Raw genomic sequence first — 23230 nt, forward strand, 5'->3', positions numbered from 1 at the left:
GCACACACACACACACACACTCTGTGATGAGGTTGCTCCAAATTGCGTCACCTCTTTAAAATAATCAAGCGTTTTAATGAGCAGTTTTGGCAGTCATGTTCATCACCACGCAAATGTGATAAGACGCCGCAAATGTCTGCAAAATCACAGAACCCCTGATTTAAAATAGCAATTTAAACGACTTAAGTTTGTTTCTTTGAAAAGTATTCAGGATGTCTGCTGAAAGACTCCCGAAGACCTGCTGAGAGTGCCGCCATTCAGAAGTTTGTTCAGAAATTATTTCACTCTTGAACCATGGGGAAGAGGCTTTTTTTTTTCTTTCAAAGATTATGAAGCCTATTTCATGGGTATCTCAGCGCCACACTACATTTAATTTCCTCCAAAGCATGACAGGAAGAAAACCAAACGCTGAAACTCTGCAGAAGAGACGGTGTGAACTGAGTAAATTCTGGTACATGATAAGATACTCTGTAATTTTCATATAATATATTGTAATAAGTGATACGTGTCCTTACTTGTGAGTGTATTAACTAATTTGGTTGGACAGCATTTTATTATACAGTTTGCCAAAATGCTTTTATAACGACCAGAACATTTTTTCAAGTTGTAAGTGAACTTGAGTAACAGCTGTTAGGCAGCCTGTCCTCAATGATTTAAATGATGTAATGTCCTTGTAGCTGTAGCCTGGTTCTCACTCAGCGATATGTTTTAATAGGGAAGAGCATCTCTAGATTGTTACAGACAAATTCTAGTTTTGTTTGTTTGACCAGAATTCAAACAGCAGTAAAAAAAAAAAAATACAGGCATACAGGACATATTTCCATCGAGGTCCCTGATGTTCCCTCAAAATATCCCAGTCGTGTACATATATGTATGATTCAACAAGGTGCTGGAAACATTCCTCAGAGACTTTGGTCCATATTGACATGATGACATCACACAGTTGATCCATGATGAGAATCTCCCGTTCCAGCACATCCCAAAGGTGCTCTATTGGACTGAGATCTGGTGACTGTGGAGGCCATTGGAGTACAGTGAACTCATTGTCATGTTTGAGATGATGTGAGCTTTGTGACATGGTGCGTTATCCTGCTGGAAGTAGCCATCAGAAGATGGGTACACTGTGGTCATAAAGGGATGGACACGCTCAGCAACAATACTCAGGTAGGCTGTGGTGTTTAAACCATGCTCAGTTGGTACTAAGAAAATCTCCCCCACACCATTACACCACCAGCAGCAGCAGCAGCCTGAAGCGTTGATACAAGGCAGGATGGATCCATGCTTCCATCTGAATGTGGTTTTTCCAATCTTCTATTGTCCAGTTTTGGTGAGAAAACCCGTGTGAATTGTAGCCTCAGTTTCCTGTTGTTAGCTGACAGGAGTGGCACCTGGTGTGGTCTTCTGCTGCTGTAGCCCATCTGCTTCAAGGTTGGACAAGGTGTTGTTGCTTCAGAGATGCTCTTCTGCACACCTTGGTTGGAACCAGTGCTTATTTGACTTCCTGTTGCCTTTATAAAGATGTAGTACCAACATAATTTGGTCAGTAACTTTAGAACAGGGGTGGGTAACCTGCAGTTTGGGAGCTGCATGCAGCTCTTAAGCTCCCTCTCCAATGGCTCCCTGTGGCTTTGACCAAACATTAGGCTACGTGGACATTTTAATTTTCATTTATCATTGTTGTAAGCCTAAGGTGATTCTTACATTATTCCATTATAAAAAAATTGCAACCTATAGGCCTATAACAAGTTAAATAAAAGTTTTAACATTCGTCAACTAAAATTTCAGTCAGTAGCGATGTCTACGGCCTGGTGCCTTTTCTCTAAATTTTGCCAAACATCAAGAGCGGTGGCTTGTCTTGAGTCTCCTTGGCGAACCTACCTGTGGATTCCAAACCCAAAATGAAAAGTCTTGGTGGAAAATGTTGAATTTAATAGTGCATACTAGACAGATTTGTTTACTTTCACTGCAAGGTATCAAGTATTCACGAATACCTTACAGCAAAGTAGCCACCTAATGATAAAAAATATTAAAGATTAGACCTATTAGTGATGTTGATAAGCTAATTTAGACTCATTTAAAAGGCTGTATTATAAGGCTTAAATATATTTTGTGGCTCTAGACAGATTTAATTAATTTTGTTGGGGCCAAAAATGGTTCCTCTGGTAGTAAAGGTTGCCGACCCATGTCTTACTGAGTTTGGTACCCAACCTTAGTGTAGCCCACAAGTGGCTAAAAAAACTGACTGCCGCTGCTTTAAGGTGAGTCCTGCTGCAGAGGCGCCTAGTGTCAACATCCAGCTGTAATGCTTTTATAATTTAAGATACTGTTGTTTTAATGCTGCATAATGAAAATATCCCATCATAGGAAACACTGAACATGCTGCTCAGAGAGAAGAGAGAAGAGGGAAGGGGGGTTGATGGGGGCCCAGCAGCTCTTTTGTGCCATGAGACTCCATTGCAGATTTATCCGGCCATGCTCAGTGTGTGTGTGTGTGTGTGTGTGTGTGTCCTGGGACCTAGCATAGATGATGGAGGCCGGGTTTAGCAATACAGTTCAATTCTCAGTGGAGGGATTTGTAGGTTTTGATCCGAGCTAATTAATGAGAAACCCTCAATGGGGAGTAATGGGTATCTGTGGCTGGGAAGTTTGAAGGGGACTGTGTGTGTGTGTGTGTGTGTGTGTGTGTGTGTGTGTGTGTGTGTGTGTGAGTGTGTGAGTGTTTACATGCATAAGTCTGCGCGTGCATTCACACAAACACAGCGTATGAGCTCGTCCCAGTGAGGATCGTGTGAAGGCATCTGAGCTGATGTGTGAGTGTTAATCAACGACTCAGAAACCTTCCTCTCTGCGGACTCACCCTGGAGGTAGCAGCGGGAGTTCATGCCATTGTTCAATCAATCCACCCATTAACTACAAACACTGGGAAACTTTAATTAATCCGGGGCCACAGACGATTAATTAACTTTAAGACTTTCACTTCTTTTTTCTTCCCTTCGACACATTTCACTAAGTCACCCAGCCATAGAAAGTGTTAATTTAGCCACATAATTTACAAATCCAATTAAAGCCCATATTAAGGCATCACAAGCTGCTGTCCTGTGTTCTCCAGTCTTATAAGACTTTCCTCTTTTGTGGCTCGACTGGCAGTGAATCCTGGCACACGTAAGCTGAGCAGAATGTATTAAACAGGGGTTAAGAGTTGTAATAAGTTTGATTATTTTATGGAGTTTATTATGCGGTGTTATCCTGTTAGGGAGGTGATGTTGTGGCAGTGGGTTGGTAATCCGGACTGTCTTGTGTCTCACCGAGTGGTCTCCTGCTCCGCCGCCACACGTCACCAGGAAGAGAAGGCCCAACCTGGATGTGACTGGATGAGCGTACGACAGAGGAGGGGATCTGTTTCAACACCTGTCACAAACTATATAGCTCACTTAAGCTTTCAGGAACACACTTCATCACTGCTGGTGACGCTGCTCCACCTCTTCACACTCCACTTTTATCCAAATACCAAATCCTGCTTATTTTTATATGAACATCATTTCAACATTTTAATTTGGTACACAGCGTTGGTACAGTGAGGTGACACAGAGGTCGTGTCCTCACTTCACATACAACAGTCAGAAACTTGCACATGGTGGATGCTTCATCCTCCACAGCAACTCATGTCTGTCCTCTGTGGGGACATGACACTGAGGCCTTCATCGTAGAAACTATGCATGCATCTATTTGACTCCAGATGAACTGTGAAAAGGACATCCTGGGTAACACACATGTCGGTGTGACCAACACAACATGTTTTTTGTCCTTTCAAAAAGAGGGGAACTGCAGCAAACACATTTTACAGCAGTAAAGGACACAGGTGATTCAATTTGTAAAGATATACTGTTTCTGTTCTTCATATGGATGCTTTTTGGGATCCTAACTAGTATATTATATTAAGATTTCAAATGTCTATGTTCATTTTAAGCTTTTCAAAATACACCTTTTAGCGCACAACCATTTTCCATACCTCAGAAAGCACTGATTTTGAATGAGAAGTGACACCTAAGTGAGGGTTCTGATATTTTAGCTATTTAACAAAGATTCAAGGGGGGATAAACAGATTTTTTTTTCTTGAACACACATGCAGTAGTAGAACATCCTGTATTTTTGGCATACTGCATTTGACATACTATTCAGTGGGACTAGGGATGCACCGATCCGATATCTGGATCAAAATAGATGGATCAGGTATTAGAAAACGCAACCTATACCTGAGGCGATCATTTGCCTTTAAATCTATTGTGACACGAGCTACGTCATGCGCCATGGCTCGAAGGAGAGAATCTGCTTTTGTTAAAAATAAATAGTTCATCTTTGCATTAATCTGTTTCATCTTGTTTCATTTTATCTTAGGAAAGAGCTGTGTAGTCATCGGAGCCTGATGCCTCTAGTCTTTTCTGTTCTTCATGTAAAGATATACAGCTTTTAGGTCAGCCATGGTATCAGATCGGTATTAGCTGATACTCAAACCCACAGCATCGGGATCGGTATGGAAACTGAAAAAGCTGGATCGGTGCATCTCTAATTGGGACATACTAAATCTTTCTCTGGCATACTTTATAGTATGGTAGTATGGGTACTGGAACGCACAGTTTTTCTCCACCAGGATTTCATCCGTGGCAGCGTGGTCGCTGCTTTAAGGCCTCCATGTACGGAATATTAGTAAAGCAACCAAATCTCCTGCAAACCACACGTGTTACATTTGTCAATATTATGTTGAGGATACGTTTAAACTTTTTACATTTCAGCAATACGACAGTCAACGTGTGGTTATGTTTAGGTGCAAAATGGATATGGTTACAAAATCATAATGTTTGGGCAGTTTTGGGTATCTCTGTAGCTCGCTTAGTAAGGCTCGCCTCAGTGACCCATCATCGTCCATCCCCTCCACCTCCTGATGACACAATCACCTCATATACTACTAGACTTAAGAAACACTGATATACGGTACGAATGAAACGTACAAATGTAACGCATTCCTGGTCTAAAGAAACATACAATGCCAACATTTTCTTCTGGCAACAGGGATGATTATTAGGTATGAAAAATCTAAACAAATATGAAACAATATTTAGACTTTATTTGTCTTTCTTTATTTTTATTTTTTCATTTATGTTTATTTTTTGCCTCTGATGAAACTGACCACATGACCTCAGTATTTCTCACTTACATGGTATTAAATTAGCATAAATCTGTATTTAAATATTTAAGTAGAGCCATAACTGTATCATACTACTGGAGATAAGTGAAAAATGTATCAGTGATTTGGCTGAAAGTTTTCTTTTTAAATTCACAGATTATTTCATAACTTCAGACAAAGCTCTTCAAATGTCTGAAACAAAATCTTCAATAACTTTTTCAATTTTCACTTAAAGTTTGTTTTTAAAAAAAAAAAAAAAAAAAAAAAAGGCAAAGTCTGCTTTACACGTTTGGAAGAACCATGTCGTTCAACCCGGAAACCGTGGGCACACCTTTTTTAGATTGCACGCGCCCCTCCCACAGTCTTTAAACGCGGCGGAAAGCCCCGCCCACCGGCTTCCGGTTTTACACAGAACTGAATTTTCGTCGTTTTTTCTCCACATAAAAGAACTGAGGTAAGTTTCTCCTCATTATCTATCAAAAGTAATATTTTTTGGTGTTTGGCTTAAACAGTATTTAGTCTAAAGTCTGACTAAACTTACAGAAACTGGTTTTGCCTCTGAAACTAGTGACCAAACAGCTAATGTTCTTGTTTGTTTGTTTTTCACATCTTATTAATAAACAGCATAAAAACAATACAAATGTTTGAGATAGATTAGATAGATTATGCCAGGGGATTAGAACAGAACAACAAGAGATATCTTACACTGCTCAAGAAAATTAAGGGAACACTTAAGGGAGCGTTTGGCAGACCTTAAACTGGTGCAGAGGGCCCTGGGTTTCTCCTGGTGCAGCGGGCCCTGGGTTCCTCCTGGTGCAGCGGGCCCTGGCTTCCTCCTGGTGCAGCGGGCCCTGGCTTCCTCCTGGTGCAGGACAATGCCTGGCCTCATGTGTCCGGAGTGTGTAGGCAGTTCCTGGATGACGAAGGCATTGATGCCATTGACTGGTCCTCTTGTTCCTCTGATCTAAATCCAACTGAGCACTGATGGAATATTATGTATCTGTGAATCTGATGCTCCATACCACCACAGACTGTCCAGGAGCTTCCTGGATCCCCCAAGACACTAACATCCGAGAGTAGAACTGACTTGGTGTTTGAGTTCATATTCAAACATGAAGAAGGGAGGGTTTATGATTTATGTGTCGGTCTCTTTTTCCTGTTTGTAATTTGCTGTTGAAGCCAACCCCATTTGTCTTCCGTGTTATTTGAGGAGGGAAGTGCTCCTGGAGCGACGTCCCTTTGCTGCTAGATGAATGTAGGCCAAACACTCCTCTGTTCCCACATCTTCCCCAAAGTTCCTTCTCCTCTTCGCCGCTCGCTCTCAGCGTGACCAATATCAGCCCTGAGGAGGCATCGTGGTAATTCCCTGTAAATGACAGCTAATGAAGATGGTATTTCCCCTCATTACTTTGTGTCTTTTGGGGGGGGGCTCTCAGTCAATGCCAGCATGTGTCACCTTTATTTTTCTCTGTGCTCTCCACTCCTAACTGTTCCTCTCTCCTCAGCACCTTCTCCAGCGGTCAGGCATGAGCGCTCTCCTCTCACGGCTGTACCAAGCACACGCCCAATTAGCATCGCATGGTAGGTGAGAGCCATTTTGAAAACATTTCTCATTACACCTTATCACTGGGGCACAGAGGGGGGCGACATGAAGCAAATTAGAGGGGGTGAATGAGAAGACGGAGAGCGGGAAAAAGGAGGGAGGGCTGGAGACATCAAAGTGTTCCCGCTCTATTTAAATTGAGTGATCTTGTGTGAAAGATCCCCACTACATAAAGATTAACCCCATCCTCCCTCCCACACACACACACACACACACACACACACACACACACACACACACGGCTAATATCACACACCCACATACCCTTGGATTTATGTGTCAAGGGTTAATAACTATGAGGATGAGGACACCGGGTGGGGGGGGGGGGTCATGTGGGGTGTCCCTGCAAATGTGTGAGCGTGTACATGTGAGGATGTTTGTGAGCAGAGTGGGAGAGAGGGTGCACGCAAGCAGGGAGGTAGAGATCACACAGCGAGTGCGAGAGAGGCTCAGTTTCATCTCAAAACGACGGACTGACATGTTACAAATCCCACCACTGAACAGACCTGCCAGAACTCCTCAGGAAGAGACACACACACACTCACACAGACAGAAAGAGTTGATCTGTTGCCTGTTTTCCACCAGTTTCATCATGTCCTTTAGCTAAATGCAAATTCTGGTCCTTTTCACTACACAGACTGTGAGAGTTGTGGCATCAGTGTGTGTGTGTGTGTGTGTGTGTAGGTATGTGTCTCTATCTGTCCCCGTTGTCTCCAGCGCATGAAAGAGTGTTTGCATCCTGCGTCTTCCCCAAGTTGTCTCTCCCCGTGTGTATGTGTGTGCTCAATCCCGCCCGGTGGATTAGTGACGTTGGCGGAACTCACCCTCTCCCTCTGATAAGGCCACGCGCCGCTGCCTCCCGCTCTCTGCTCCCCGCGCTCAATTTCAGATAGTACTAATGGAATCTGTCCTGCGCGATTGTAATGCGAGCGAGACTCATTTTCCACGGAGCTTGGAGCTGTCAGCTTGGCAGGACTGTTGGGGGGGTGTATGGGAGGAGGAGGAGGAGGAGGAGAGGGGAGGCAGTGAAGAGAGGGTTGATGGGAGGACGAGGAAGGAGAGGCTGACGAGGAGGTGTGTGTGTGTGGTTGTGTGTGTCTGACGTGTGTTATGGTGGGCCTCCTCCCTCTTGTCAGGGAGCTACAGAGGAGCTTCCCACACGTTGCCCATCATGGTGCGTACCTGCGTACACACAAACACACACACTTCCAGGTTGACACTACACAGCACAGGTTGAATTAACATTAGGTAAAGTGTAGATCCCCAAAAACGTGGTTCCTGATTTACTTTTTGTCTAGCCGTGCAGATATTTTTGGTTTGAAGTGTCCAGTTGGGAGATGTCTAGTTTCACGCAGTGGCACCGTTAAGTCGAGCTATGGCTATGGTTACAGTTACAGCTCGACTAGGTCATGTAATTGGACTACTGTCCTTGTCCCAGTCTACAAGCACGGGAGAGGTATCCATTTATTGACCCAAGTATGTCCGACTCCTCTACAGTAGGTGGAGATATGCTGCCTTTCAGCTTGTTAGTATTGGACCTTTTTCCAGTCGGCCGATTACGTCACAGACCAAACAATCGACAAACAGGTTAGCTATGGTTAGCTAGCAGCTAACTGGTACCATGGTGGACAACTTGACAGCTCTGTACATTTGGTCCGTCCAAAAGTGCACAGCTCTGGATGTAGATTAATAAAGGATTTATTATTTCTCCACCAGGATTTCATCCCTGGCAGTGTGGTGGCAGAATTCAGGCCTCCATGCAGGAAATATTACAGAAAGTATAATATAACAGTGAACAAATACCAGCAACCCGATCGCCAGGAAAAAATGTTGGCATTGTACACTTCTTCAACAGAAAAGTTAACATTGAGTTATTTGAAGTACCGTAAGATATGTTAATTACGTTTAGTGTGTAACTTTATGATGCCCAGCCATTTGACGAAACCTAACCTTACGAGGAGATACGGGTGAAAATTTATTTTGTTTTGGGTTTTTTGTTGTTGTTTTTTTAGGTAAATTTGGTGAAATGGCCCTTTAAAGTTAAGTTGGGATCAGCTTCATTACGAATGCAGACCATGAGAAGATAAACCCAACAAAACTTGTTTGAAGGCTCATTCTTGACCTTAGAAGTAGATGTGAAACCGGACATTTAAATGCATGTAAACAGCTTAATCCGACTGAAGTTGGACTATCCGTAGCTCAACTAACACACCTAGATAATTCAATTGAATATCGGACCGTTACTGCATGTGTCCACTTAGACCGACTGGAGTTGGACTCATGCACTGGGAAGAAGAAGGAGATGACGTAGCAGCAGTGCAGTAACTCCCGGAAAAACAAAGGAGCTAAACATTTTGAAGTTTATGGATGCAGTGGCGATTGCTCTAAGACTGCAAGGGAAGCTCAGCTTCCCCTAAAATGTCAAAATATAAGTGGTCAAATATGAACTGTTGTGTTTGCATTTCATTGACTAAATATGCGCTAAAACACGTTCAACTTTTGTTCAGAATCAGCTACTTATCACAGGTCACTGACGCGACTTTCTTCTCATTCATTCCTGTAGCGTCACAGTGCATTAAACAGTGGAAGCTCAGCGTCCAAAGACTTCAGTGGGGAAGCATAGAGTGGGTTGTTCCACTGCAGCGAAACTAGACAGTCATTGGATAAATGCTCAGTTTTGTCCCGCCCATCGGACGCTCAGCGTCTCTGGGGGTCTATGGGGCAGTGGGCTGGCCTCGGCTGGCCTGGACGCTGGGCTTCTGCATGATGATTGGATGATCTGTCTGAGGCTGAATCCCTTTTTGATTGACAGCGAAATGAGCGAATCAGCGATCTTGAAATATAAACCACCACTGGAGCATTTTTCAAGTTTCATTCCGTTGATCTGGAGACTTTCCCAATCCTCTTAGTGACTTTTTCTTTGTTAAAAACGACTAGCGACAAATCTAGCATCTTTTTCTGGTGTTATTGGAGACTGTACTCGTGTTTGGAGACTCTGACTTCTCTTACTGTCCCCAACGAGCAGCGGGTGCTGTGAGCCCCTCCACCGTCCCAAAGCACTCACAGGCGGTCACACTAGCCTTGCGCAGCAGCCCCAGAGGGTAGAGTTAACATATAAATAAACGGACACATTTTATGATGTAGGCCGAAAATGAGCTTCCCCTCCTTGAAAGACCAGCAGCCGCCACTGTATGGATGGTAGGAAAACGCAGATTTATTTAAAAAAGTTTCTGAACAAGTTCAATACGCACAATGTTAAAAAGGACACAGCGCCACCTATCGAGGCGGAGTCAGACGTACTTGGTCAGACATTCAATTTTCTCTTCTGCATGTTTACTCAGACAAGACGAGAAGTCTGACTTGACTGATTAGCCGAGCTATGAGCTTAGCATGACTACTGCGTGCATGTAAACGCACTGATTGTGTAAATAGCCAATGTGGCTGTTTACACCTGGGCGTCCTAACAACATTGAAATTTGACGTCAGCTCGAACAGGTCTATTCAGCTCACCTGCTAAAGTTTATGTACTCAGTGTGCATTCAGCAGCTTTAAACCTTCTAAAAACAACAATAATAAATCAACCAAGTCTTAAAATAATAAGCTAACGTTGACTCCAACAGGACTTGAACACCGGTCACCTGGGTGAAAGTCCTGCGCTTGACCGACTCATCTACCATCTTACTTCCTCAATGGACTGTTTATCTCTTCATACTGCATCACCTGACTTTGTGGCAGTACATTTGTGATTTTTTTCTCATGAAGTTGCCACTTTAATTTCAGAGAATATCTGAGATTGGTTAGCACAAGCCCTAATCATGATTTCTTTTACCTAATCCTTACCACTGCTGACGCATCAGGATCCATTGTACTGCGTCGTAGAAATAGGTGTAAATAGCCAAATAGCTGCAGTGTGATTATATCCAATAATGGCATATTGTCTGACAGCAATTTTATAAAACATGAACACATGAATTAAACAACAATCTTGATACAGATCCCTTAGATTTGTATTTTTATAAAAAAAAAAATCTATTCACAGTTGGAAAAGCGAGTTGTGCGTTCTCTCTGGTGGACAAACATTTCTGTGATGGAGACACAGTTTCTAAATGACCTCAAGCCTAGTCTGCCATTTCTCAGCTGCAGTTTCTTGTTACTTCCTGGTCAACATACACACTGATAATGAGCTGGGTTAAGGCACTGTGTAACAGTCAGTTAGGTGCTTTTGTATCAGTTTACAGTGTACTGTTAGATGTAGTTTGGAGGACAATTCTTTTGGGATACACTTCTCCTACAGACAAACAAAATCTGTTATCCTGATGTGTGCTTTTTGTCTCTGAATGTGTGTGTGAATGTGTGTGATGAAGCAGTGGTGTTTCATTTAGTGGCCTGCAGGTGGCAGTGTTAACATGGTGAACAGTGTCAGAGTGTAGCTGCTGACCACTGGACCACCTCTCCTCTCTGAACTTCCCTCTGCTCTCCACTTTGTTCCACTCATCGGATCATCTACTATATTTGTCTTTCTTATTAATCTTTGCTGTATTTACTGCTTCTGATTATTAGTTTACAGAGTAGCATCAGCTCTCATCACACGTCTTGAACATGATGCATTTTTTCCTTTTGTAAACACCAACACAGCAAATTCCTGAAACAAATTTCTCGTAATGATTCTTGGCGTAAACTCGTAGAGGATATCAAAGAGGCATTCAGTCCTCCCCAGACACACACAGGGCCAGGGAGTTCAGTCAGATCGGGCCTCGCAAGGGATGCTCATTCTCTTCCTGTCCCAGACTCGGCTCATTCAGTTCAGGGAAGGGAAGGAAATACCAATTTGGCAGCGCTACAGGGATTACAGCAGTAGTGGGCATTTTTAATCTGGGACAGACTGTGGCATTTGTCTGCACTTAAAACTGTCATCAGTCCTGCCCCGTCTATCGGCCCGTCACCCCGTCCCATCCTGTTAAGAAAAAAAACATGAAACACTGCTGGAGCTGATTAGACTCTTCAAAAATAAATAAATAAAATAAACAGCAACCTAAATCTCACAGCCAGGGCTTTACGCAGCCAGAGCCCCCATTACTGGTGCTCTACCCCCTGGGAAGAGTTTAGTGTCAACAGATCCTCCTTCTGCAGGGGTGGAGGAGGGTCTCCATCATCAGCAGCCCAGCCGTCAGAGGGAAATGTTGGTATTGTGCATTTCTGCAAACTACAGATGTGTTACATTTGTATGTTTCAAACGTATCATATCAGTGTTTCTAAAGAATGGTAGATGGTGTAGACCAGTCTTCGAGACCAACAAACAACAGCACTGGTTGTTTTTTAGCAACACATTGACGGCGATTCCTGCAGTAATTGTGCCACCAAAAATGTTTTTTTTTTTTTTTTAGCGAAACATCAGTGGCACTTTAGTAGAGACTGTGCAGCCAAAACTCAGGGTTTTTTAGTGAGACGTCAGCAGCATTTGAGCAGCATTTACCACTAAAATTTGACTTTTTCGGAGAGACATCATTGGCATTTCCAACTGTGACTGTGTCACCAAAACTGGGCGTTCTTCAGCAAAACAACAGCGGCTTTTAAGTGGTAATTGTGCCACCAAAACTCTTTTTTAGTGAGACAGTGGCAGAATTTTAGCTGTAATTGTGCTTGAGAGGATTGAGAGTTTTTTAAAGCAAGACATTGACGGCATTTCCAGCAGCGACTGTTCCACCAAAAGTGGGCATTTGTCAGCGAGACAACTGCAGCATTTCAGCTGCGATTGTACCACTAAAACTGGACTTTTTTAGGGAGACATCGTGGGCATTTCAAGCCACAATTGCGTCACCAAAACTGTAAGACATAGGTGGCATTTCAGCAGTGATTATGCCACCAAAACTGGGTATTTTTAGCCAAACATTGGTTGCAGTTTAGTGGAGATTGTGCAGCCAAAACTATAAATTTCATCGGGACAAACTGGGTGTTTTTCCGGGTGTTTTAAATAAGACATTGACTGCATGTCCAGCAGCAATTATTCCACCAAAACTAGGCATTTTTAGTGAGTCATCAGCAGCATTTCAGTAGCTTTATGCTACTAAAACTGGGCTTTTTAAGGGAGACATCATGGGCATTTCTAGCTCTGATTGTTGCACAAAACATGGTCTTTTTTAGAGAGACATTAGCAGAAATTCCAGCTGTGACCGTGCTACCAAAACTGGGCATTTTTTAGTGAGACATCTTTGACATTTGCAGCTGTGATTGTTGCATCAAACATGGTCTTTTTTAGTGACACATCAGCAGCATTTGCAGCTGTGATTGTGGCACCAAATCTGGGTATTTTAAGCCAAAAAATTATCCTTTCCTTACCATAACCAAGAGCTTTCAACATATCTGCTATATAATAATGTACAAATTTTACATACCCATGGTTCGCAGAAACGTACAATGCCAACATTTATTCTGTCAATTTGTTTGATCATGGACATTAAATGAAATGTCTACATGAAGGAGGAGCACTTTGATACAAACAAATAATGTGTAGAAGTTCATAAGTGTCAGACCTGTGAAGTTTTACACGAATGCAGTTGAGGAAAACTGCAAGCGAAGAGCAAAGTACCTCTAATGGCTTCAAATCCAGCATTATGCAAAGAGCGTGAGGAGACATATATGCTTCTGCACACGAACACCAACAGAGCAGCACGCATGCAAAAGAGCATATGCTTAATCACCACTGGAGTTTCCCAGGAAATAAAAAAAAGCGTGGATTAAATCCTTTGAGCTGAACATTAGAGAAGTGCAGAGTTCAGCTCTTACAGAAAAAAGGCAAATCATTATCTTCCAGAGGGAGAGAGAGAGAGGGAGAGGAAGAATCAGAGGTTGAAGGCGGCAGGCTGTGATACCGAGGAAGAAAGGCATCACGTTGAGAGGAAGACAGACTGATAAAAGAAGGAAGCCATCGGCGGAGGAAGAGAGAAAGGGCCCCACAAATTGGCAAAGGGAAGTCAGGGTCTCTCTGCTTTGCATTTCATTTACATGGCTGGCCGTATCGACCAATCGGATTGGGAGCGGAGCCCGTGGCTTAGGAAGGCGAATAAAGACTCCAAATGCCTTCACTGCTCTCATCCCTCTCTCTCATAATACCCTGTCTGCCCTTCTTTTCTCTCGCTCCCTCTCTTTTCTCTCCTCACTGTCATAATACCCTTTCTCTCCCCATTCTCTGCTCTCTGGCGTGGTACTATAAGTAGACCCTGTCCGATGTGATAGTGGGATGAGGAGAGGGGAGAGGAGGGGAGGAGAGGAGGAAGAGGAAGAGGAGGAGGAGGAGGAGGAGGAGGAGGGGGGCTTGCAGGGATGACTTTTGCTGCCACCCACTAAAAGTATATATTAAAAAAAAAAAAACAAGATTGTGCGTGTGTGTGTTTGAATATTTGCATGTGCACATGTGTTTTCTGTTTGTTTTGTCAGGTTTAAACCAGATGCACTTTCATCCCATGTTGTTTTTGTTGTTGTTGTTTGGGGGAAGGGTTCCTGTGGTGCTTACCTGCACGACACACACACAGTGTTACGCCAGCATTTTGTTAACCTGACAAATCCATTGCCGCAGAGCAAACGCAGACTCTCTCTCTCTCTCTCTCTCTCACACACACACACACACACACACACACAGAAGACATAATTAATAATTAATATATAAATGCTGTATAATTAAGGGTGATGTCTTTGTAATGACATAATACACATCGCAGGTGATAATTAACACTGATAGCTATCATGTGACTTTATTTGATGTACAATCGGTGGTGCAAGTCCTCAGTGGAATGTATTAACACGCACACACACACACAGACACACACAGACACACACACACACACACACACACACACACACACACAATGCCACTCTTCCCCTTGAATTCATTTGAATAATGGCATGTAGACAGACACATTAGAGAAACCCATGAATGACCCCGGGCATTTCTCACAGAAGACATGCAACCACTTAACGCTTAAGCACACAACCACACACACACGCTCACACACACTCAGACGCACACACGCAGACCTTGAGGATATAATTTTGTGCCATATTACGAGTCTAATAGCTTACCTCCCATCCGTGCAGGAGTGGCCTCCATTCTGCGAGTCAGAGGAAAGTTTTGCAAAAAGAGGTGGAGGATGAGACGGGAACTTATTCACCTCCGTCATAGATAATAACTGGATCCACCACATTAGTGCAGCATATTTAGATGTTCCCTTTGTGCAGCTGTGATATTGTGGTAGTTTAAAGGAGCAATTTCTCACAGGTACGGAAGTATTTTCTAAAACAACCAGCGTCAGTCTGATGATATGTTCTTATACACAGTCCAGTGTGCTCCACTTCAGTATACATCCATTGCTTTCCTCAGTTTTAGGTTTGACTGGGGCTCTTTTGATGACCTCATGTCCTTGTGCCCTCTTCAGTGGCACCTGACTGGAGAAGTAGTGGGCACTACAGAGGTATTATGTGTTATATTGGGAGTTGATTTGTGGCGCCACAAATCAACTCCCAATATTCATATAATACCTCTGTTACTTCCACCAAAATTAGTGCGTGTACATATGGGGTATGTGCCGTTTGTAAAGTGGCTCACACTGAAATTAACAGCAACATTTTGCCACATTTAGCTTCAAACATTTAAAAAAGTGGTGTGAAATTTTTAAAAGTCACTTTTTACCACATTTACAACAATATTTGTTGTATGTTAAATATAATGTCACAGTTAAATCTAGATATTAAATGTTAAACTATCTGTCTGTCTGTCTAATTTAGATTTAACATTTAGGTTTATCGTTTAGATTTAGATTTAACATATAACATTTTAGATTTAACATTTAGGTTTATCATTTAGATTTAGATTTAACATTTAACATTTTAGATTTAGATTTAACATTTAGGTTTAGATTTAGATTGAACTTTAGATTTAGATTTAACATTTAACATTTTAGATTTAACATTTAGGTTTATCATTTCAATTTAACATTTAGATTGAGATTTAGATTTAGATCGAACTTTAGATTTAGATTTAACATTTAGATTTAGATTGAACTTTAGATTTAGATTTAACATTTAGATTTAACATTTAACATTTTAGATTTAGATTTAACTTTTAACATTTTAGATTTAACATTTTAGATTTAGATTTAACATTTAGGTTTATCATTTAGATTTAGATTTAACATTTTAGATTTAGATTTAACATTTAGATTTATCATTTAGATTTAGATTTAACATTTAGGTTTAGATTTAGATTGAACTTTAGATTTAGATTTAACATTTAACATTTTAGATTTAACATTTAGGTTTATCATTTCAATTTAACATTTAGATTGAGATTTAGATTTAGATCGAACTTTAGATTTAGATTTAACATTTAGATTTAGATTGAACTTTAGATTTAGATTTAACATTTAGATTTAACATTTAACATTTTAGATTTAGATTTAACTTTTAACATTTTAGATTTAACATTTTAGATTTAGATTTAACTTTTAACATTTTAGATTTATCATTTAGATTTAGATTTAACATTTAGGTTTCCATTTAACATTTCAATTTAACATTTAGATTTGACATTAACATTTAGGTTTATCATTTAATATCTAGATTGAACTGTGACATTATATGTAACATATTTCAACTATTGCTGTAAATGTGGTAAAAAGTGACTTTAAAAAAATTCACACCACTTTTTTAAACGTTGTTTGAAGCTAAACGTGGCAAAATGTTGCTGTTAATTTCAGTGTGAGCCACTTCACAAACGGCACCCCATATGTACATGGGTTTCTTAAACACAGGTAAACCCACTAAAACTAGCACAGAGCGACTCTGCAGGGTTGTTGTTGTTGATTTTTTTTTTTTTTTTTTTGGTGTGTCACGTTCGATGTAATGGACAGACCGGAGAACAGGTAAACAGTCGACAGGATCATGGAGGCCTAAGAATACGTCATGGTTATTTCTTCCACACATTTCAGTAGACTAGTTTGGATCGATGTTTGAGCACATCTTGGGCAATGGCAGGTGGCATTTTGTGATGGCTCATCATTGTGTAGTAAAAAAAAAAAAACTAAATAAAAAACAAAAAGGTTCGCTCACCAAGTAGCTCCTGTTTAGAGGGATTTTAATGCAAAGCGGCATTTCGAATAGCCGTGATAAAGTACTGTATATTAGAGGCGTCTCTGTCTATTTATCTGACCTTGAACAAAGTTTATAGTGGACATGTAACAGCTCATCATTGCAAAAGTGCTACAGACACATGACCCAGGTGTGAATGCCGATTAAGACGTCTCTCATTACATTAAAAAGCCGGGTGTGAAGGTGTTTTTTGTGCAGCGAAAAATGGGCTTGAAAGTAGTGGATGAGAAAGCACATAAATTTGTACCTTCATTAAATTTGGTCAATTTTTGCAGTATCTTTAACTGGATAGACAACTGATTCTGGACCATTTGTCCACATTTTCTTCTTCTTCTTTTAGTCACAAGTTATTGTTTGTGTTTTGTGCTGTCTGTTGTTTACATGGTTAACAGGTTTTTAAAAATGGCTTTTGCTGGTTCATGTGTTTAAGGTACCGACTCTGAGATCGGAGCTAAAAAAAAAAGGTCATCAAAACGGCATTCGAAGAACTGAAATTATTCCTAGTTCTTCCAGTGCAGACACAACGAAAAGGGAGCTTCTTAGGACTATGAAAAAGTTTCACTGGTCCGAAAACGCCTTATGTTAGGCTAAAAAAGATAAGTAACAGCTAAGAAAGACGAGACTCCCACAAAGACGGCCTCATCATGAACAGAGCACGACAAGTAATAAGTGCCGCCATCATTCGTTATCATTATAACCACCACTTCTCTCCATGCTGAGGTTTATCTGGTCACACCTCACTCGACATCATCATTCATCACCTACATCATCCTCATTATCCTTTTCCCTGCCCCAACACACACACACACATACACACACACACACACACACACGCAGAGTACCCCTCATTGCCGTTAATCATCAATAACAATACCTTATTTGTCAGGGAGGAATGTTTACAATGAGCTCGCTCCCCCAGGCGTGTGAGCCCCTCCCCCAACACAGCAGTGTGTCAGTGTGCCACCAATTACTGAGCGCAAGCTGAATGAGGTCACAACGGGATGGGGTCATTAGCAAAACAAACCCGCCGACCCCGGGGGTGCAAAAGGAGGCGAGGAAGAGGGGGAAGACAGTAGCAGAAGCACCCCCCACCCGCCTGCCCCCGACATCCCGCCATGACTTCATTTAAACACTCACAGAAACCCGCAGGTCTCCCTACTCGTCATCATCGTCCAACAAGTGTTAGAGGTCAAATGTTTTTAAACAGAGTGCTTCATGTTCTGGCGGTACGTCAGGATGTTGGCGTCCTTTTACATCACCTTACTGTGATTTCTGCGATACTTCAAATGTGTCATTAAAATATATTTAGATGACACTGAAGTGCTGAATTACATCATGCATACAAAAGTAGATGTTAAAGCTGTGACTGTTAAATTAACATGCAAGAAACTGATGGTTACTCTGAAGTCTGTGGATGATGCTTGTGTTGCTTTGTTTCATCACTGGTGACATTCCTAATTCATGTCCCTGTCCCTGTGAGGAATTACTCCCCATTGACTTCACACAGAAAACACATGTTTTGACATTTATGAAGCTGAAGTTTCCTAAAACATCTTCACTGAGCCATAAACTGCTGATTTAGATTCAAGTTTTTTGACAAATGAAGAGTATCTTGTTCCATTTTATGCATTTTAGGGTGCGTTCACACCTGCCCTGTTTGTTCAGATCAATCAAACTCAAGTTCGTTTGCTGCCTAAGTGTGGTTCATTTGGGCAGGTGTGAACACAGCAGTCACACTCAGGTGTGCACCAAAACAACCGGACCGAGACCTTCTTGAAGAGGTGGTCTCGGTCTGGTTCCAAACAAACTCTGGTGCGGTTGGTTTGTGGTGAGAAGGTGTTCCGACCTGACACATTGTTTGGGTTAAACGAGCATGAGTGTGTAAGGGCACTGTCAGCCCTAGAGTTGTCTTGCTTTGGTCTGAATCAGGGACTCATGTTGTCCCAAAGTTGTATAATTGCCTAGAGTTGGTTTGTGTTCTCACGGCAGCATTTACAAGAGGACCAGATCAAATGCCTTGTGTGAGAAAGCTGCTCTTGATTGGTGAGAATTTCCATGTGAGAAAAATCCAGGAAGTAAAGCAAACGTTGAAGAAGAGTACACTTGCAAGATAAATGTGACACTTTCTAATGTCACAATGGAGGGACAACTACGCAGGTTGATTTTAGCGCTGCTCATCGTGGACTATATTGCTGTCATTGTTCATTTTAGTCAAAGCATACAGTTTGAAAACGAGGCAAACGCGGCTCCAACTAGAAAACAATGTTTTGATGCATTGGATGTGCTGAATGTGCATATTAAGGCGGAAAATTTGGGTCCCCTTTATATTAACATTCTGCCTTCTTTGGATTCAACCAACCAAAGGGATCTGACTTTTCCTGGACCGACCTTAAAGGCGCTGTGTGTAAGAATGTGGCCGAAACGGTTACTGCACTCAAGTTCAAAATACTGCTGTGAGTCGTGTCCGTCCCTCCTACAGATTCAAGACTGATTTGTTTGCCCACGGGCGGCTGCCGTGGCAGGGCTGTGTCACCGCGTCCTTGATCTTCGGTTTTCCAGTGGACCATTTGAGCAAGTCCGGCTTCTCTGCTGCTAACGCTGCTGCCGGGATACAGCTGAGGAGGAGCCGGCTGCTAATGCTATGTACTGGGACACTGCTAATGCTGCTTGCCGTGCTGCTGTAGCTCAGTCGTAACTGTAACTGATGCTGAAACTCTACTGACTGCGTGACTGGTAGACGGCGGTGGGTGGTGCAACAGGCCAAAACACAAATTCAAAACATAAACATGATTTGCGGACCGTAAAATATTTTTTTAAATGGGAATATTCTGGCTGTACTATTGTTGTCGGTGAGATCAGTATGTTATATGAACATTATTCCTTAGTCTCTGTGACATATTAGGAGGATTTTACGACTATTTGCTTTAGATTTCTTACATATAGCTCCTTTGACTTAAAATATTATGTTGATTTTGTTATAAAAGGCGTTCTCAATACCAAGTACGCCAAGTTCAGACTTGTACATTTAGGAGTTAGGACTTGGCAAGTTCGACTCGCAAGTACGAACTCCCAAGGATGGCCGCCATTGCCGCTGGTCTGTGAGAAGTGCATTCTGGGATATCTGGCTGTCAAAAGTCCACACAAGTCACCTCCCGATGCATCCCCGATGGATCTCGCATCTGGGCCTTTGGACTGTACTTGGCTGGATGCGGACTTTGAATTGAAACAGTACTTGGGCTGCGACTGATGACGTTTCACAAGTCCGCAAGAACACAAGTACACGCAAGAACGCAGATTGAGAAACGCCTGTAGTCTCTCTTATTCATATAAACGACAGAAAATGGAGGACCATACAGGGGTGGGGGGATGATACGTGCACTTTTTTTCCTTCACAGATGAACACCACTTTTATGATCTTTGAGGCCTAAATGCAATCGTCAGAAATAAAAGCGCTAACGTTAAGCTTTAAATGACCTACAGCATGGTCGCATGACTTAACGGTACCCCCACAGCATCAGCCCCTTGTTAGCAACTGCAGTCCAGTGGAATTACTCAACTGGCACATAACCCCCCAAGAAGTTTCTAGTTTACCTTCTCGGCATGCGGCCCACTGAATATGCGGAGTAATGCTTCCTGTCAGATTCAACATGATAAATCGGACAGAAAAAAGCCCACTAGTGCCGACAAGGGCAGCAGACGATCACCAACAGCCCAACTTTGACGAACGGCCAACCACCGGCTTGGTTTGTGTCAGGGCCTTTAGAGAACGTAACACACTTCAGCTGCCAGTAGTTGTTTTGATTGAGAGTTACTGTTGTTTATGTTTATGTTGTCCATGCTGTTGTTGTCAATGGGGATGTCGAGGATTTTTCTTGGTGATGATCGCCTGTTGGTTCCTCCGATTTGACGTCAGAGTGTTTTCATGGTTGAAAAGTAGGACAGCAGATCTGTTGTGGGTCAAACACACACACACACACACACACACACACACACACACACACACACACATATTTAAACCCAGTTAATGGTGCAATAAGCAACAATAATCCTCAGTAAACACAAACAATAATGAATCCACGGTTAAAAAAATCTCCTGCACCTGAACGCATCAGTCAACATTAATGTCGCCTAATATCATCTGCCATGTCGTGCGCTGTGTCCGGAGTCATTGTTTCCCAAACTATGAAAATATTGAAGATGCTAAAAGCGATTAGCGATGAGGCTGTCCGGTGTGTGTGTATGTGTGTGTGTGTATCCTTTGTTGGCCGAGGGCATATTTGTGTTTGTGTATCTCCATTGTGACGCGTGTAATCCGCATGCTCTCTAATCCCAGAGCAGGTGGTCAGGCGTGTGGCGGCTGTGGGGGTGCAGAGAGGACACACTCCTCCTGCTCCCCTAAACACACACACACACGCATTAACACACACACACACTAACACGCTTACACACATATGATTGATCCACAAACACATTAATGCTTGTTCTTCATGTTACCACAGGAAGCACATAGAGACACCTGCGCTGGCTCACACACACCTAACACAACACACACACACACACACACACACACACGCCCTGTTACAGGACTTGTAACTGGAGAAAGATCTCCGCAGGACAGCGTGTGCCAGCATTTCTAGTCCGCCCCTCCCCGGCCGCCTCCTCCCGGCGTGCGTCCGCAACAGACACGCTCGCCTCCAGGAGCTCGCTGCTGCCCTGAACAGGTGGGCCGAGATGAGGCGGGGCAGGGAGAGAGGCATCTGTCAACAAACTCTGCATCCGTCCTCCTCTACTGTACTACCTCTCCATCTGCCCAGACAGAAACAGAGCGAGTTACAGTCTCAGTAAAGGAGATGGAAATGTGGAGCGAGTGATGGTCGGGCCTGTCCTGAAGCTCGCAGCCTTGTTTTTGTTTTATCTTTTTAAATCAGGTCCCACTTGTCTGTAATTGTTGTAAAGATGGACATGAATGTAGTCGGCTGTTGTTTGGTGAGGTTACAAAACACTGTATGGTTTTCTGACAAGCAATGGGAGGCCCCTTGACCTTTAACCTTTGTATTGTAACTGTAGTAGAGGAGAGGTTTGGTGGTTTTAGGTCACTGAGTGTTTAACAGGTTGTCCTTTTAGCGAGCTGTTGGCCCAGATGTGACCTTATTCTACGGTATTCTCACTGTTTTTTATATATATACAAGTATACGTGTGTGTGTGTGTGTGTGTGTGTGTGTGTGTGTGTGTGTGTGTGTGTGTGTGTGGACAAAGAGACAGAAATTGATGACTACTTTTAGTTGTCAGAAGACAAAATAAAATTTACATGACATCTCTTTGGGTATTGGCCACTTTTTGGGTCAAAGTTAATGGAAATTATTTCACTTTATTTGAGGATCAACGTTCATAATCGTAGCTTCACAACTGAGCAAACTCCGTCCTCTAAAAAAGACTAAACATCCTCCACAAATGATCATTGGTATATCAACTGCTCGACCCGTGTTACATTAAATTCTCAGAGAAAACGTATTTTTTCTCACGTGCCTGTACGATGAATGAAGGATCCAAAAACTAAGAAAGTCCTTGATAAATTAGCTCAGATTCACCAAAGTCACACAATAATACAAACAAACCAACTGATGGACCAACAGCTCCTGTTTTCAGTGAAATCAAATTGCATTTTTTGTTAGTACAGTCTGGTGTTGAAGAGAACACATCATCAATTACTCTGCCGATGTTAAACATTGTGTGATCACAACTTCCCAGAGCCCAAGGTGACGTCTTCAAAAGCCCCAAACCAAAAGACTCATTTACTATCATAGATGACAAAGAGAGCAGCAAATTCTCACATTTAAGAAGCTGGAAGCAACAAATGTTTGACATTTTTGCTTGAAAAATGTCAAATGATTAATCAATTATCAATAAAGCTGCTGATTTATTTTCTTCCAATCAACTAATCGGTTAATTGACACATTATTGCAGAGAGTCGGAACAGATTTTGATAGTTTTACTTTAGTTAAACTGTTCCTTTTAGTGCCCATGTAATGTGTGTATGGAAACAAACCAATGGGAATGTGTAGTATATGTATAAGTTGCAGAGCCGGCTCTAGCCACTTTGGTGCCCTTAGGAGTAGGGTTCGCCCTAGTTTAACAAAACAATTTAGCTTCAGTATGTCCTGCAGACAACTTGAATAAATATTGATAGTTGCACTATACTTTGATTATTTGGGGAGTTTTTCCTGATCCGCTGTGAGGGTCATAAGGACAGAGGGATGTCGTATGCTGTAAAGCCCTGTGAGGCAAATTGTGATTTGTGATATTGG

At 42.2% G+C, this 23230-nt stretch overlaps 1 long non-coding RNA gene across 2 annotated transcripts in view; it reads left to right on the forward strand.

The window, feature by feature from the left end:
- Nucleotides 1-5591: 5591 nt before the first annotated feature.
- Nucleotides 5592-23230, forward strand: part of LOC125897316 (uncharacterized) — a 57785-nt gene continuing 40146 nt past the window's right edge. For both annotated transcript variants that reach the window (XR_007450408.1, XR_007450409.1), the window contains exons 1-2: nt 5592-5636; nt 6688-6763. This is a non-coding gene — a long non-coding RNA (uncharacterized LOC125897316). The remainder of the gene's footprint in view (nt 5637-6687; nt 6764-23230) is intronic.

The sequence above is a fragment of the Epinephelus fuscoguttatus genome, linkage group LG11, assembly GCF_011397635.1.
Source record: "Epinephelus fuscoguttatus linkage group LG11, E.fuscoguttatus.final_Chr_v1".
Classification (NCBI taxonomy): Eukaryota; Metazoa; Chordata; class Actinopteri; order Perciformes; family Serranidae; genus Epinephelus; species Epinephelus fuscoguttatus.